The sequence below is a fragment of the Euprymna scolopes genome, chromosome 23 (genome assembly GCF_053919585.1).
Source record: "Euprymna scolopes isolate OS-2025 chromosome 23, ASM5391958v1, whole genome shotgun sequence".
NCBI lineage: Eukaryota > Metazoa > Mollusca > Cephalopoda > Sepiida > Sepiolidae > Euprymna > Euprymna scolopes.
In genome coordinates, this window is record NC_136504.1 from 58,048,236 (window position 1) to 58,063,147 (window position 14,912).

Sequence of the window (14,912 nt, forward strand, 5' to 3'; positions counted from 1 at the left end):
TCCTTCATTATAAACATTCCACACTCATGTTGGAACAATTTAAATTAATATTCCTAACACATATTTTTTGTGTTTTTTATCGAGTGCCGTTATTTTCCGGATTTCATTTTTATTTCTTTATGTAAGGATGTGGATTGGTGAGACCTTTCTATTAATCGTCGATCCCATTAAATTTACCTTTAATGGTCCCATGAATACATTACCACAATTGCTGACTCCTGACTTCAATAAAAAAATAGCAACATGCAACCTCGGTTCTATAAATTGGTAAATCCTGATTATGGATAGGTTACTCTGCCGATCAACAAATACCTATAAAAAAAAATAAATAAAAAAATAAAGAAGAAAAATATGAAGAAAAATAGAGAGGGCAGATAGAATCTGATTGGTTAACCTTACAAATGGCTGTGTACAAGGACTCGTTTATATACAAATGACTCAATGCACATTTCTGATTGGATTAATAAATGCAGATGTATAGTCTTGGACAATAGGAAGTTTCTGTGTGAAATTATCAAGTTATTATTTGAGATTTACTTCAGAGACTCTAGAACATATATAAAGGCGAAAATTGAATTGATCCTGAGTTGAATAGGAAAGATCTTCATCATGATTGTTTTATTATAGCACTTAATTGTTGGCTAAACCTCCATCTGAATAACTTGGACTTGTTGTTAGAGAAATTCAAGCAGCGCAAATGTTCTCTGGCTAGTCGATTTGTTTTGGTATAGATCTGGTCTCTTTAGAGGGAATTATGAGCCTTGATCTCATGCGACATTTAGATCCTTTGAAGTTAGTGCCTTGTATGCACGGTTGAACCTTTTCTGTTTACGATGGTTTCATCATGAGGTTTCAGAGGAATCTCTTCTCTTGTTCAATTCTGTAATGGAATATATGCCTCAAGTGGAATCTGTTTATGTATTCTTTTGATCCAACCTATGTAAACTCCTTGGTGGATTTATGTTTCTTCAGATCACTGCTGGGGAGGAGATTTTAGGTTATGTCCGGGATCAGATCCAACATTTCCAGAAATCCATAAGCTTCAAAAATGGGAAATATCACATTTGAGCTACCCTGGCATTGGATAAACTGTCCCAAGTTCCTTCAAATCATGCAATTACATTGCATATATATCATGTGGTCAAGAGCCTGAAGAAGACAGGGTTGTACTAGAAGTATCTGAAATGATCTTTCCTTAAGGGCAGGGAAGGAGCGACATTAAGAAAATACATGTAGCCCTGCAAAGGTTTAGGGATTATTTCTGAATACTCAATTTTTAAATTTAATCCAGCAAAGGCTGCTTCAAAGATGGAGGTTTCTCTTTACTGTGCTAGAGAATTACACCTGAGAGTATTCTGTATCTCTACAAAGCCACCATTCACGAATGCATGGAGTATTGTTTCCACATCTGGACTAGTACATTTACTACTGGCCTCTCCCTCTTAGACAGGGTTAAAAAAAAATGTCTCCAATCTAATAGGTCACTTATCAACCAAGCTCCAACCCCTGTCGCATCACCATAATGTTTTGCTTTGCTTAATGAAGCTACTTACACCGATGTGAACATGACATGAGATATAGGTTGAACTTGCTGGTGTCATTTAGGTTGAATGATTGCAGATATTAATGGCATTTTTAATGTTTTTTCTTGCCCTGGAAGCAGACAGGAAGAGGTTTTGTTTCTTTGCTGCAGATGGTAACTGACTTCACTGTTCCCATTATTTCACACTGATTTTTAAGTTCAACTTTCACATCCACTTTATGCTGAGGAGTATCTTGAAGTTTTACATTGCATTAGATGAATAATAAGCAATAATGGAGGACCAATTTTATGTTGACAGCCTTGTGGTGACTGTGCTTGGCTTGCTAAAGCTTGCATAATTGTATTCACAGATCAGGAAGTGTCAAAACAGATGTGTGATCCAGTCGTGTAGAACTTTAAATCTTCTTCTAGACAATCATTTCGAACTACTGTGTTTATGATATGAATGGCGCACACACACACACACACACACACACACACACACACACACACACACACACACACACACACACACACACACACACACACATATTCTCTTATATGATTTATGGACTGTCTTTGCAAACATTACCACAAGAAGAGACGTTGCAGCACATTCAGTACAAAAATCAGTAATTTTATATATATATATATATTTATATATATATATATATATATATATATATATATATATATATAGAGAGAGAGAGAGAGAGAGAGAGAGAGAGTGAATGGTTTTGAGTAGTTATTGTTTGGCCAGTAAATAACCTGAAAAGAGGTTGATATGCTGTTAAGCCAAACCATTACCAGAATGATGAAATCTCGTCTGTGGAACATGTTGTCACAAGATTACTTCCCTGCAGACTACAACATGGTCACCTTCAAGTTCAATATCAATAAATACATGTCGAGCCATCCTCCTAAGTAATCAAAATTTTATTGTTACATCCATCGGTTTCAACACTTTCATAGTATAGTTAAGCACCCACCTGACAATCTTATTGATCTTTATCCTTTAGTGGCTTTTGACCTTGATAATTGGTGGCACGTTAATAAAAAAAACGAAGTATTTATTTCTTCATATAAAATAATTCTTTTTATATTAATATTCCTTTGTTAAAGATTTGTTTGTCTGATTATAACTAAACTAGACTTTTTAGCCATTAAAAACGGTCAAATGTTATACCCCGTTGACTTTTCAAAGAATGTTTTATGCCAAATTGAGAATTGAATATGGTTAAATTTGTGCTCATCTTTGCATTAAATATGAATACAATAATAATCAAGCCCACAGTCCCTCAGAGGTCCATCCTAGGCCTAATTTCCTTCCTGATCTACATCAATGATCTTCCAAACCATATCCTAAGATTATTTGTAGACATTTATGCTGACTACGCTACCATATATTGCAGCATTTCAAAAGTCATAAATGAGCAAGTTTTCTCTGATTCTCTCTCCTCTGATCTTGATCACGTGATGCAATGGGGATAGAGGTTACTGGTTGATTTTAATGCATCTAAAACCAAGTTTCTATCTTTACATCATCAATGCTCTGATCCCCGTCTAGCATCAATTGAAATGAATGGTTCTCATCTTGGGGAGGCTCGATGTTTTCACAAACTTCTGGTTCTGACCTTTACTCCTGATCTGAAATGGAACACGTACATTAAATCCATTCCAAAGGTTGCTGGAAAAATGGTGGGATCATTCTACTGCTCCAGTAGATATTTGACTGCTGATGCAATTCTCTACCTGTATAATAGCCAAGTACATGCAAGGATTAAGTACTATTGCCACATTGGGCAGGAGCTGCTAGAAGCAGCTTATCTTGCCTTGACAGAGTTCAAAATAGACTTCGTAGCCTAGCGGGGATGCTCTTTTCTCTTCCCTGCATCCTCTTTCCCACAGAAGAGACATTGCGAGTCTGTTTCTGCTTTATCATTATTTTCAAAGCAAGTGCTCATCTGAGCTCCAATCGATGCCCCCCCCCCTTGCAAAACTTTCATAAAAACCACTCACCCAGCTGAAACCAATATCAATGATTTCCTCTACTCTTTATCTGTGCTTAAACCTAAACATAGATTCCATGAACAAAGCTTCTTTCTTAGAACTGCACGCCTGTGGAACTCTGTTCCGTTTTCCTACTTTCTAGCTGACTACAATGTGATCATCTTCAAGCCCAATATGAAAAAATTCTTGATGAGCTGTCCCCTTAAATAATCCAATTTACCAAATTTCCACTATTAACGATTACTACAATATTGTCCCATTGACTTCTGTACACTCATTAACCCTTATCCTTGAGTGACCTCCAGGCCTTGATAAATGGTGACACCTTTGTAAAAAAAAAAAATACTCATTAACCCTTACATATGAACCGAATACATAATTCACTGCATCTTCTCATAAAAAATGTCCATACAAAACTTCAGCCAGATAGGACCAGTAGTTTCTGAGTAAACTTTTAGAGTAAATGTGGTATTCTGGGGCTTAATCCTTATTAATCCCTAACTGTGCATCAAACGGATGCCATCATATTTAGTTGCACCTTATACTAACAAAGGTTCATACAAAATTTCAGCTAGACCGGCCAAGTAGTTTCTGGGGAAACTTCCAGAGTAAATGTGGTATTATGGTGATTAATCCTCATTAATCCCTATCAATCCCTAATTGTGCAACAAACGTATACTATAATCATAATGTACCTTATCATAACAAAAGTCTGTACAAAATTTCAGTCAAATCGGTTCAGTAGCTTCAGAGAAAAGTAGAATGGGTAGACAGACAGACAAGGAGATAGATAGATAGATAGATAGATAGATAGATAGATAGATATATATATATATATAAAGAGAGAGAGAGAGAGAAAGAAAGAGAGAGAGAGAGAGAGATGCACTGTTATCCAATTCATACATGCAATTATCTCTTCCCTGTGCTTATTAATTTGGATTTGCACTCTTAAAATGTGAAATGTTGCTTTCATAAAAGATATATGACTCAAAGTGAAAGAATTAAAAACAAAACAAAAAAAAACTTTGTCCTTTCCTAGCTGAAATAAGAAAATTGTCTTGTAATTAACCTTTATTTCAGAAAACTTGCCGGTTTTAATTTTTGTTTTTACAAAGACAACAGAAACTGTGGTTGGGGAGGGGTTAACCAAAAGGACACGCGAAATGCATAACCAAGTTGAACTCATTGACATACAGGATAGAACGATAAAGTTGCCGCCCTAAAGAAAACAACACTACAGTTTTATTTTAAACTTTTATTGAAAAAATAAATTCAGGTAACTTGATTATGTAGTAGAGCTGACATCTATTTAATGTAGCAGACTTCAGCCTTAATCACGCCTCGATACGAGTCCGGAACTGGAAGCATGCCTTTTCCACAAGCGCTAGCGGATGCTCGGCGAATACTTGGCAGATGGCGATGATCAGGTTGGTTTTGATGTTGCGGGAGGTCATGTTGGTGATGTTCTTGATGTATAATGAAACAATGTAGTCCAGTGGGTTGAGGTTGGGGTGGAGTGGAGCCAGTGAGAGAAGGGTACAAAGTCATAACACTCCTTCTGAAGCCAAGCCTGGGTGTCTTTGGACTTGTAGGCTGGCGCCAAGCCCTGCTGCCACACCCAGGGTCTGCTAGCGGCCACCTGATTGCATAATGGGATCAACTCATTCTTCAGCACATCTAGGTACATTTGGTGTAGGCTTTCAAGCCGACTTTGAATGTGTGAGGTGGCATGATGTGACCCTCACTTGAAACCACACCAAAGATCATAACCATGGTCGGAAACTTTGTTTTCATTATTCTGGGCATGTCCCTGTTATTTATAGCAATCCAGCGATGCATTTTGAGGGTGCTGGCAATGGTCCTTGGATCGGTAGAGAGCATGACTTGTACAGTGACACATCTCCGATCTTGCTCATTGAACATTGTGTTTATTTCAAACATGATAGAAGACTCCTAGCGCTCTTGAGATTTGTATACAACTGGTCAACTAGTAGATGGTCTGCAAACAAAAATAGAAAACCGATTTCATCAAATGGAAATGGAATCATGTCGACTTTTCTAGAGCCACGATTTTATCGTTCCACTGTGTACTTTGAAATAGAATATTTCAAGCTGACGGTATCATTGAGGGACTTCTGAGTGTTGCAGCAAAATCCGACACTGAGAGTCACTGCTGAGATCTATCAGGAGGTGCTGAGTTGTAAAGTTCTGGATGGATGGTATCACCGTTGGACACCCTTTTATCTCCAAGCAGGACTCTGCTCCTATGGGAAAATCAAGACGACGCAGGTGTGAACGCTCACCAATGTTTCTCTTCACTGATCACTAAATTTGTGGTTGCTCTCCTCCTATTGTAACTTCTTTGAGTATTTCTTTTTTAATGTAATCAAAGCCAAAACCAACAACTTTTAGGATGCTGCCATTGTGGAGACATTTGTTGCTCCTGGCAAGAACATGGTTGCTCCTGGCAAGAACATTTTGTACCTGTCACTGGCATATGATGGCAAAGCTTCTGTCCAAGCCAAGGTCGCTGGAAAAATGATGGGATCCTTCTATCGATCTAGGTTGCTCACACCATTCCAGAAGCGAGAACACGTTGAGTGCTTGAGGATGAATTTGGAGATGTGCCGAGAAGATGAGTCGAAGTTTTTCAAAAGACTGATTACACAGGATGAAACCTGGGTCCATCACTATGATCCAGAGACCAAAGCCCAGTCAATGCAGTGGAAGCACTTGGACTCACCACATCCAAAGAAGGCAAGAGTGCAGCCCTCCGCTGGCAAGGTCATGCTCACAGTCTTCTGAGACCAGGATGGAGTAGTGATGACAAATTTCCTGGCAAAGGGTACCACAATTACAGGAGCCTATTATGCTTCACTTTTGAGGAAATTAAGGGAAGCTATCAAAATCAAGAGACGGGGCAAGATCAGCAAAGGTAACCTCCTCCTGCAGGACAACGCTCCAGTCCACAACTCGCATGTCGCCAGATCAGAAGCACGGGCATGTGGTTATGAAAATCTCCCCATCCTCCCTACTCTCCTGACCTTGCACCCTCTGACTTTCACCTCTTCCCAGCCATGAAGTTGTTTTTGAAAGGAAAGCGTTTCCCGGATGATGCAGCCTTGATTTCTGAAGTCATGTCATGGTTGGAGGACCTACCTGGGGTGTTCTATAAAAACGATCTCCAGAGCTGCATAAAACGATGGGAGAAATGCATAACTTCGTTGCTCTACTGCTATGGGAAGTGAGTCAGGGGCATTACTTATTGCACGCCCCTCGTAAAGCCAATTAAGTTATAAAAAGTAAATTCAACCTAGAAGAGAAATTCATACACATTAAAATCGTTTTCTAAGGATTTAGATGAATAAAACCAAAAACTTAAGTGGATTTATAAAATCTCAGTTGTATCGAAGCGATTGAGATAGACAGGTTCAAAAAGTTAAAACTACCTGGCCGAAATTTTAAGAATAGGCATCACAAATTAATTAATAAATATTCCACAAATTTCTGTTTGTTTGAGGTATTTTAAAGTTTTTTTTTTGTAGGGGAAATAATATGGGCATAAACTCTCATTCAAAAACTCAAACATTTCAGATTTGCATTGAATATGATCCACAGTCGTTAAACATCAATTACTGTATAGACTTGTGTATAAGTCGAATTTCTGGGAGAGGATTTTAAGGTTATTTTTTGGTGGTCGACTTATACATAGGTAATGTTTTTGGAAATGTTGTTAAAGAGCGACTCGGCACTCGATCATAACATAGAAAATGCCATTTTGTTTGTGTACTCAGTATTTGTAGGTAATCCTAGTAATTCATCACACTTCTTCTGAGCACCACTGCAGTGTGTTTGCCAGCATGTAAGCACAGCCATGTTTATTTAGTGGGAGATTTAATAATAATTGGAATAGCTCTCGCAATGTTCACTCTCTAGATGTGGCTATAGGCTTAAGTTCGATATGATGTCTTCGGTGAAGATATGACGAGTTTTTAGTAGGTTGAGAAATGTAGTGTTTACGATATTTCATTCTTCTCTAAATTCAACAAGTTTTAACACTGTAATGACAACTATTTAATGAAACCATTTCATGGCACTTAATACATGCGTCCACATTATCACGGTATATTACGGCTCGCAATGTATGCATTTACGTTATTATGGCACATGACATAAATTATGTCTAAAAACAGTAACTGCGCCTGGAATCTACAACATGTCATTGATCAGAATGTCTGATTAGCGACATTTGCGTTCATTGCATGTAAATGCGCAGCGGGTTGGTTCTATATATGAAAATCAAATAGACCACACTTGCATAAATGCACGTATTATCACTCGTGGATGCCGAGAAACAATTTAAAAGAAATTATCTGTGCAAAAGAGAGCCATAAGACAGACCATTTAATTTGTCTAGAATCTACAGTCGACTTATTTTTTTTTTTTACAAGGTGGTCACCACTTATCAAGGCCCGGAAGCCACTCAGGGATAAGGGTTATTGCAAGTACAGTACGTTAGTGTGGAGATTTAATAAAGTGTCTACTTAAGGGAGGGCGGTTCATCAGGAATTTGTTTACGTTGGACTTGAAGACATCCAGGTTCTAGTCAGGTGGGAAGCAGGCAGACGCAACAGAGTTCCACAGGCTTTGTTCATGGAATCTACGTTTTGATTTAGGCACAGATAAAGAGTGGGAAAAATCTTTGACAGTGGATTCAGCTAGACAAGTGTTTTTTGCAAAAGATTGGCGAGGGGGGACCGGAGATTGGAGTCCAGACGAGCACCTGCCATGGAAATAATGTTAAAACAAAGATAGGCTCGCAATGTCTCTTCTTGGGATACACAGGTAATACCTGAAATGACACAATGTTTGGTCTTAAAATACACAAGATCGACTTATACACAAGTGTATATGGTAAGCAAGATAAAAGTGTTGCAAAATACTCTTCTGTTATTGGAATTAATGTTAACTTGCATATGGATTTCGTTTTTCGGACTCACTTCCTCATCTTTGGTGTTTTTTCTACTACGTTTCGGCCGTATCATCCTTCGGCCTTCTTCAGGTGTATCTCATACTCGGAAACTGTTTTTTTTTAAAATTTTGAACCCAACCCTTTATTGTTACGAGGGTACCATGTTCTCGTTCCATTCACGCCGCCCCTGCTGCTATCACTTAATGCTGTTGCGTCTATCACTGTTGCTGCCAATGTGTTGTCACTGCCACTGCTTTCGCTCAGGATTGAACTCAGCACCTTGGAGACTTGTAATGTCTGTTCCAACGTCTTAGTCGCCTCATCCCTAGGACGATGATGTATCAATTTTTGGGACTGTTAAACCTAAGTTGTTATTCTAGGTTCTCTCTTATAATTAGATGTTCCCAAATTGTGTTCAGTTCTATACTCGGTTTGCTCAGGAGGTTGTTATGTCCTAGCATGTGTGCTATTTCTTTGAGTTTTCGCACTTTCCAGTGGGGCTCACTATTTATTATTTTAACTTCATCCCAGAGAAGGCGATGGTCACCCTTTTCCTTCCATACATGGTAGGCTATACCCGAATTTTCTGTCTCCCCTCTAGTCACTGCTTTTCGATGTTCCTCCACCCTTACTTTAAGAGTGCAGCATGTTTCATCCTTGTAAACCTTGCTGCAGCTGCATGGGATGGAATACATGCAGTTCTTGGTCTGGTTCTCCTCCATTGGTGGCTTTATTTTGACTAGGTGTCTTCTTAGAGTTGACTCATTCAAACAAAGCAGGTATTTCAAATTCTACTGATTTTAATGCGTTATGCCTTGACCTCTTCTAGAACGGTTACGATAAATAAGAAATAATTACTGTTTATTTTTTTAAACTATAAGATGTAAGGTATTTCTAGAATTTAATGGATTTTGATCAAAATTGGAATAAGGATTCTAGACATAAAGTTTAGTAGCATAAAATTATAAAGATTTAAAAAATAAATAAATTCTGTTTAATTTTTTTTCTTCTTACACATTTTAAAAAAGCAACCGGCCCATTTGACATAATAGTAAAAGTGTTTACTAATGGTCCAGAAGATTATGGTTCAATCCTCGGTTAAATCATACCAAAGACTTAAAAAATGGTACCTGATGTCCCCTTGCTAAGCACTCAATATTATAAGGAGAGGATCAAGGGCAAGTGGAGTAATCCTGGGAATGGAGAGGCACCTTTCCCTACACATCGGTGTAGCAACTAATGAAAAGGGAGTCTTCGGGTCGCTTCGATGATAGTCGACCACTTAGTTTTTAAAAGAAGCAAACATTTCTTCATAACTAATATAAGGGAAAAGAAACAAAACCCATTTTATTTCGAAGCAAAACCCACTTTGCTCTATTATTCTATCATTTTGATGTATTCCTTATGGATATGGTCAGGACAGCAAAATGTTATTTGTTGCAACAACGACACTACAAACGATGACCGCTATGTCATCACACGTCAAGTGTGAATAATGGAATTGTTAGTTCATGCATGGCAATGTTCTGCACCAATACCTTCAGTAATCCAGTGGTGAAACTCACTCGCCTGGTTTCAACCACCATCATTCTGATGAAGTACTTGACTAAATCGTTGAAGAACCGAAAAGCATTGCCTACGCCATAATATGTACCAACTGGTACGTATCAATGCCATTGGGCACCACTGTTGTTCAGACAAGCAACTGGACATATTCCTGAATCTGGTGCTATCAACTCAGGCTTTCTGAAGATACTGGCTTCCTGACTTAAAATGCACCAAACATTGATATTATTGCTTTTTCCTTTTACCGTTAAAAAACTTGATCATGTTCTGCAATGTGAAAAACAAAAGCAACAATTTTCCTCTACAAAACAACCAAACTAAACACCGTGAATGAATATTTGAAGATATAAAAGAACTTGACCCAAAACACTTTTATCAAAATGATTTGGCATTAAATAATCCGAAAAGGGCTGATATACCGTAAAACAAAACAACCAAACCAAACACCATGAATAAATATTTGAAGATATAAACAACTTGAAGCATCAAAACTGGATTCAGCATTAAATAATACAAAAAGGGTTGATATGCCATAAAACAAAACAACCAAAATCAAAAATGAATAAATAATTGAAGATATAAAGAACTTAAAGCATAAAAACTTTTTTCCCAAATTAATGGATTTGGGATTAAATAACCTGAAAAGGGTTGATATGCCATAAAACAAAACAACCAGACCGGACCACTCAGCACTGAACAGTCACACAATACTGATAGAGTTAGATGTGAGCATGCTTGACTGGTTACATGACTTCCTGTTGTTAGTTTCATTTCTGCCATGCAACTTCCCACCCATCGACCCACCTGTATTTGATTTCATTCTATTTTTCTCTTTATTTTTGTTTAATGTATCAAGAGAAGAAAAAATAAAAGGAAAAAAGTTTTACACAAAAAAATTATATTCTTAACTAGCAGGACCTGTGTACCGGCATTGCCTGATGGAAATATGTTTCAAAGGCAGAACAGATTTGATAAAGGTATCCCCCTACCTCCGAAAACAAATTAAGCTACGGTTGTTAGTAGGGGCCTCTGCCGGCCCTGGAAAATAATGGGTATTGCGACCCGGACCCGAATGAAATAATCTGGCTTTAATTGCCTGGTAAATATTGTAAAAGGGAAGACAACAACAAATGGATATATATTCTCAAAACTTACTACATACAGGGTGACCCCCCCACCAAAAAAAAAACGGGCCCCAACTCTAATTAGGCCCCGTTTCTTAGTGTTTTGTCCGAATGAAATGAAACTTTGGTCATAACTAGTTTATTATATTCAAAACATCACATCAAAACACTAGGGTCTTTGGCCTTTTTTTCTGCGTTCTACAGCATATGTTCTAGATGGCCTCTATTTAGCTTTTGTTTTATATATATATATATATATATATATGTATATATATGTATATATATATATATATATATATATATATATATATATATATATATATATATATGAATTCACTGTTTTTAAGCACTGTTGATATATGGAATACAAAAATCAAACTTGAACGGTTTTAAGACCCAAACTAGTGCCAACATTTTTTTTTTCCTTAATATATTCATTTATTATTGTAGCTACACTTCTCCTTCAACAATATCCTCCATAAAATATTTAATAAAACACAATTAAATTAAGCTACCATTGCAGCAAAAACTTGGAAAGAATAATAAAAAAAAAACCCATAAAATTTTAAATGATAAAACAGAATGTAACCAAACTAAAAAAATAAAAACGTAGGTGTATAGTGAATTCATTTATTTATTGCAGGCTATTATCCTCATCTTTATTAGTTGTTGTTTTCACAACGTTTCGGCCAACTATTCCTCTGGCCTTCGTCAGATGGTAACCGCAACGGGATAGCAACTCTGAATCTCCTAACTGAATCCTCATCAATTACTGCCATCCATAGTTGTTGTCATCTCACCACGTTTTGGGCCAAGTAAACCTCTGGCTGACTTTGGGTAGGATTGAAACCACTATCTTCAGACAATGCTCACCTGGAACTGTAGAGATTCAACGTCTCTATTCACTGCGCCACGGGCCTCAAAGGGCGATCAAGGTTGGGTTTTTTGGTGTTATAAATCCATGTTTATTTATTATCTGATCTTCCATTGTCGGGTCTGTACCGAATAGTATATATATTATTTAATTGGAATTCATTATTGAGATGAGTATTATTTATTCATTTATTTATTGTGGACTATTAGCCTCATCTTTCTTAGTTGTTGTTTCACGACGTTTTAGTCAACTATTCCTTTGGCCTTCGTCATTTGGTAACTGCGACGGGATAGGAACTCTGAATCTACTAACTGCATCCTCAGCAATTACAGCTTTCCATAGTTTATGCAGCTTCGTGTTCTTATTTGCGGTAACATCACTTAGAGAAGGTGTACCATTCCTCGTGGGTTATCCATATCGAGATCTTATTTAGATAGCAAATACTATGTGATTTTGAATATTTAGTTTATTTGTAATGAAAAATATTCTCATGCCAAGTTGTTCTGCTGACAACCCCCTGTACAGAGAGACCTTAGACATGCAAGGACAGTGTGTGTGTGTGTGTCTGTGTGTGTGTGTGTGTGTGTGTGTACACTTAAAAATCAATGCTTATCTAATAGTTTGTAATAGATTCCTGTAGTACATGTAGTTATCAGCAAAAATAATTTTGACAAAAAAAAAAAAAAAAAAGAAAGATTTATAGCCGAGGAAAAGCGCAAGCTTAAATATTATATGCCCAACCTTTTTGTGATAGAGATCTTCCACATCCCGTTGTTACCTTGGCATAAAACCAAGCTGATATTTATTTCCAGTCTGTTTTTAAATGATGCTGCAGTGTTGTTTTGTATTATTTTCAGAACACTATATCGGTTAAAATATTGTCTTGTGTAAAGTAAAGTGACAAAAATTATATGCAGTTGTTTGTATAACTGTCAGCGTTTGTTACGGAGTCGAGTCATTTTTATAGATGAGGTACGAGGGGCGTTCAATAAGTAATGCCCTTGACCCACTTCCAGTGGTCTGATCTAGCTGAAATTTTTCATATGCAATGATATATATCTCTATGGGTTATGTGACAAATTACAGCCCTGAACTCATTGTAGTTTCTGATTTACAGGTGTTTGATCTGTGTTAGGTGTAAAATGGAATCTATCAAGTATCGCACAGTGATCCATATTTTTTTTTTATTTGAAAGGACGTACACTGCATGAAACTTTATATGATGAATTGAAAGAAACGTCTGGTCGCCCTCTTCTGCTATTGATGAAGCATCTGTCAATAAATTTGAGACTGCCATTTTGATTATGTGGTTTTATTTTTATAAATAAAATCGTTTTTAAGCGATTAATGGGAATTTGTAGGTATTACGATGATGTCTGATTTTAAAATCTATTTCCAAAGAGCTATTTTAAGGTGGAGTTTGTAAAGTGTCGGCAAGATGATGTATATTTGAAAGCACACCAGTTGCCGCGAATGTCTTGTTTAAGTAGCCTGTGGGCGAGTCTACTTCTATGAGGGTGTGACGCCAAGACCACTTCGGTCTTGTAACTGGGTGTCTTGGGTTCGATTCCACCTCTACACGCCCTCCCCCTTCCGAGGCCGCAAGATACTCGCGTTGTGGTCTAATGATTTAAGGCTCTGGAGTAATCGTGCAACATGCCCCATGTCTTTGGGGATAGGTTCCTGAGTGGTCGCGTCACCCTTCTGCTACGACACACCGGTTGGTCTTCCTCAACCCCAATCATCCCAGGGGATGCTGTGTCATCCACCTCCATTTGTTTTGGTAGAGTGTCGGATGTTTTGGGCTGGTGTTGATCCATACATGTGGGGAACCATTATCCTGGTATTTCGGGCCCTGTTAAGTCGTCTATGGTATCCAACATTCCTGGTGGCTTCTCAGGTATCGATCGACAAGGGGTATCTACCACGGGTTAATTCTTTGGAGTAATCTGCGATTGTGACGGGTTACCCAGTTACTCCCATCAATGCGTACATTATACTGCCGGTTACCTAGTGTTTCCACCACCCTTCCTGTCTTTGCTCATCAGTGTGGGTGTGGACCAACTTGGTTTTGAACCTGCACTGTTTCCCCGATTTTCAGTTCCTGAAGTGGGTGACTTTTTAGATTGTATTCCCTTTCATTCCATGAGTGTCTCTTTGCCATCACTGTTTCCCTATAATGACTGATTTCTCTCCAGCCTTTATGGATTCGATATCAGTCCTGGAGCATTGAGAGATGGTCCTTTATCACGTAATCATAGAGCATCATTGCTGGAGACATATGTAGGTCTTGTACCAGGGTGTTGCAATGAGTCAGTAAAGACCTAGCTGCCCGGTCATGGCATAGGCGACCACAGCTGTCAGTGCTATCAATAAATATCCTTTTAGCTGTTTTAACGGCCAATTCTGCTCTCCTGTTGCTTTGAGGTTAATATACCAATGATATTCGTTTCCTTATGCCCCAATTATTCCATTGACGTTCTGATGCACCAAATTGAGTGATTCCAGTACCTCCGCACATAGTTTTCTGGGTATGAGGATTTTATTTTCCATTATCATCATCCCTTCCAAGCAATATAATTTCTCTTTCATATGTCGAAACTGGCGAATTGTCTTCGGCAATTCATGCCGAGATTTCGGAAAACCATTTTGTATGAATTTGGTGAGGGTACGGCATTCCTCATCGTAGCAGCTGCAGCCACAATCCTGTCCCATGTTATTGTCCTTAATTTGGGGTCCTGCTCATAGGTAGAGTTAAATGACGCTCTTATGGCACTATCCATGGTTTGTGCGATGTCCTTTTCGTTTGCTTCCTCCTGGATTAACGTTACTGGGCATCTCGAT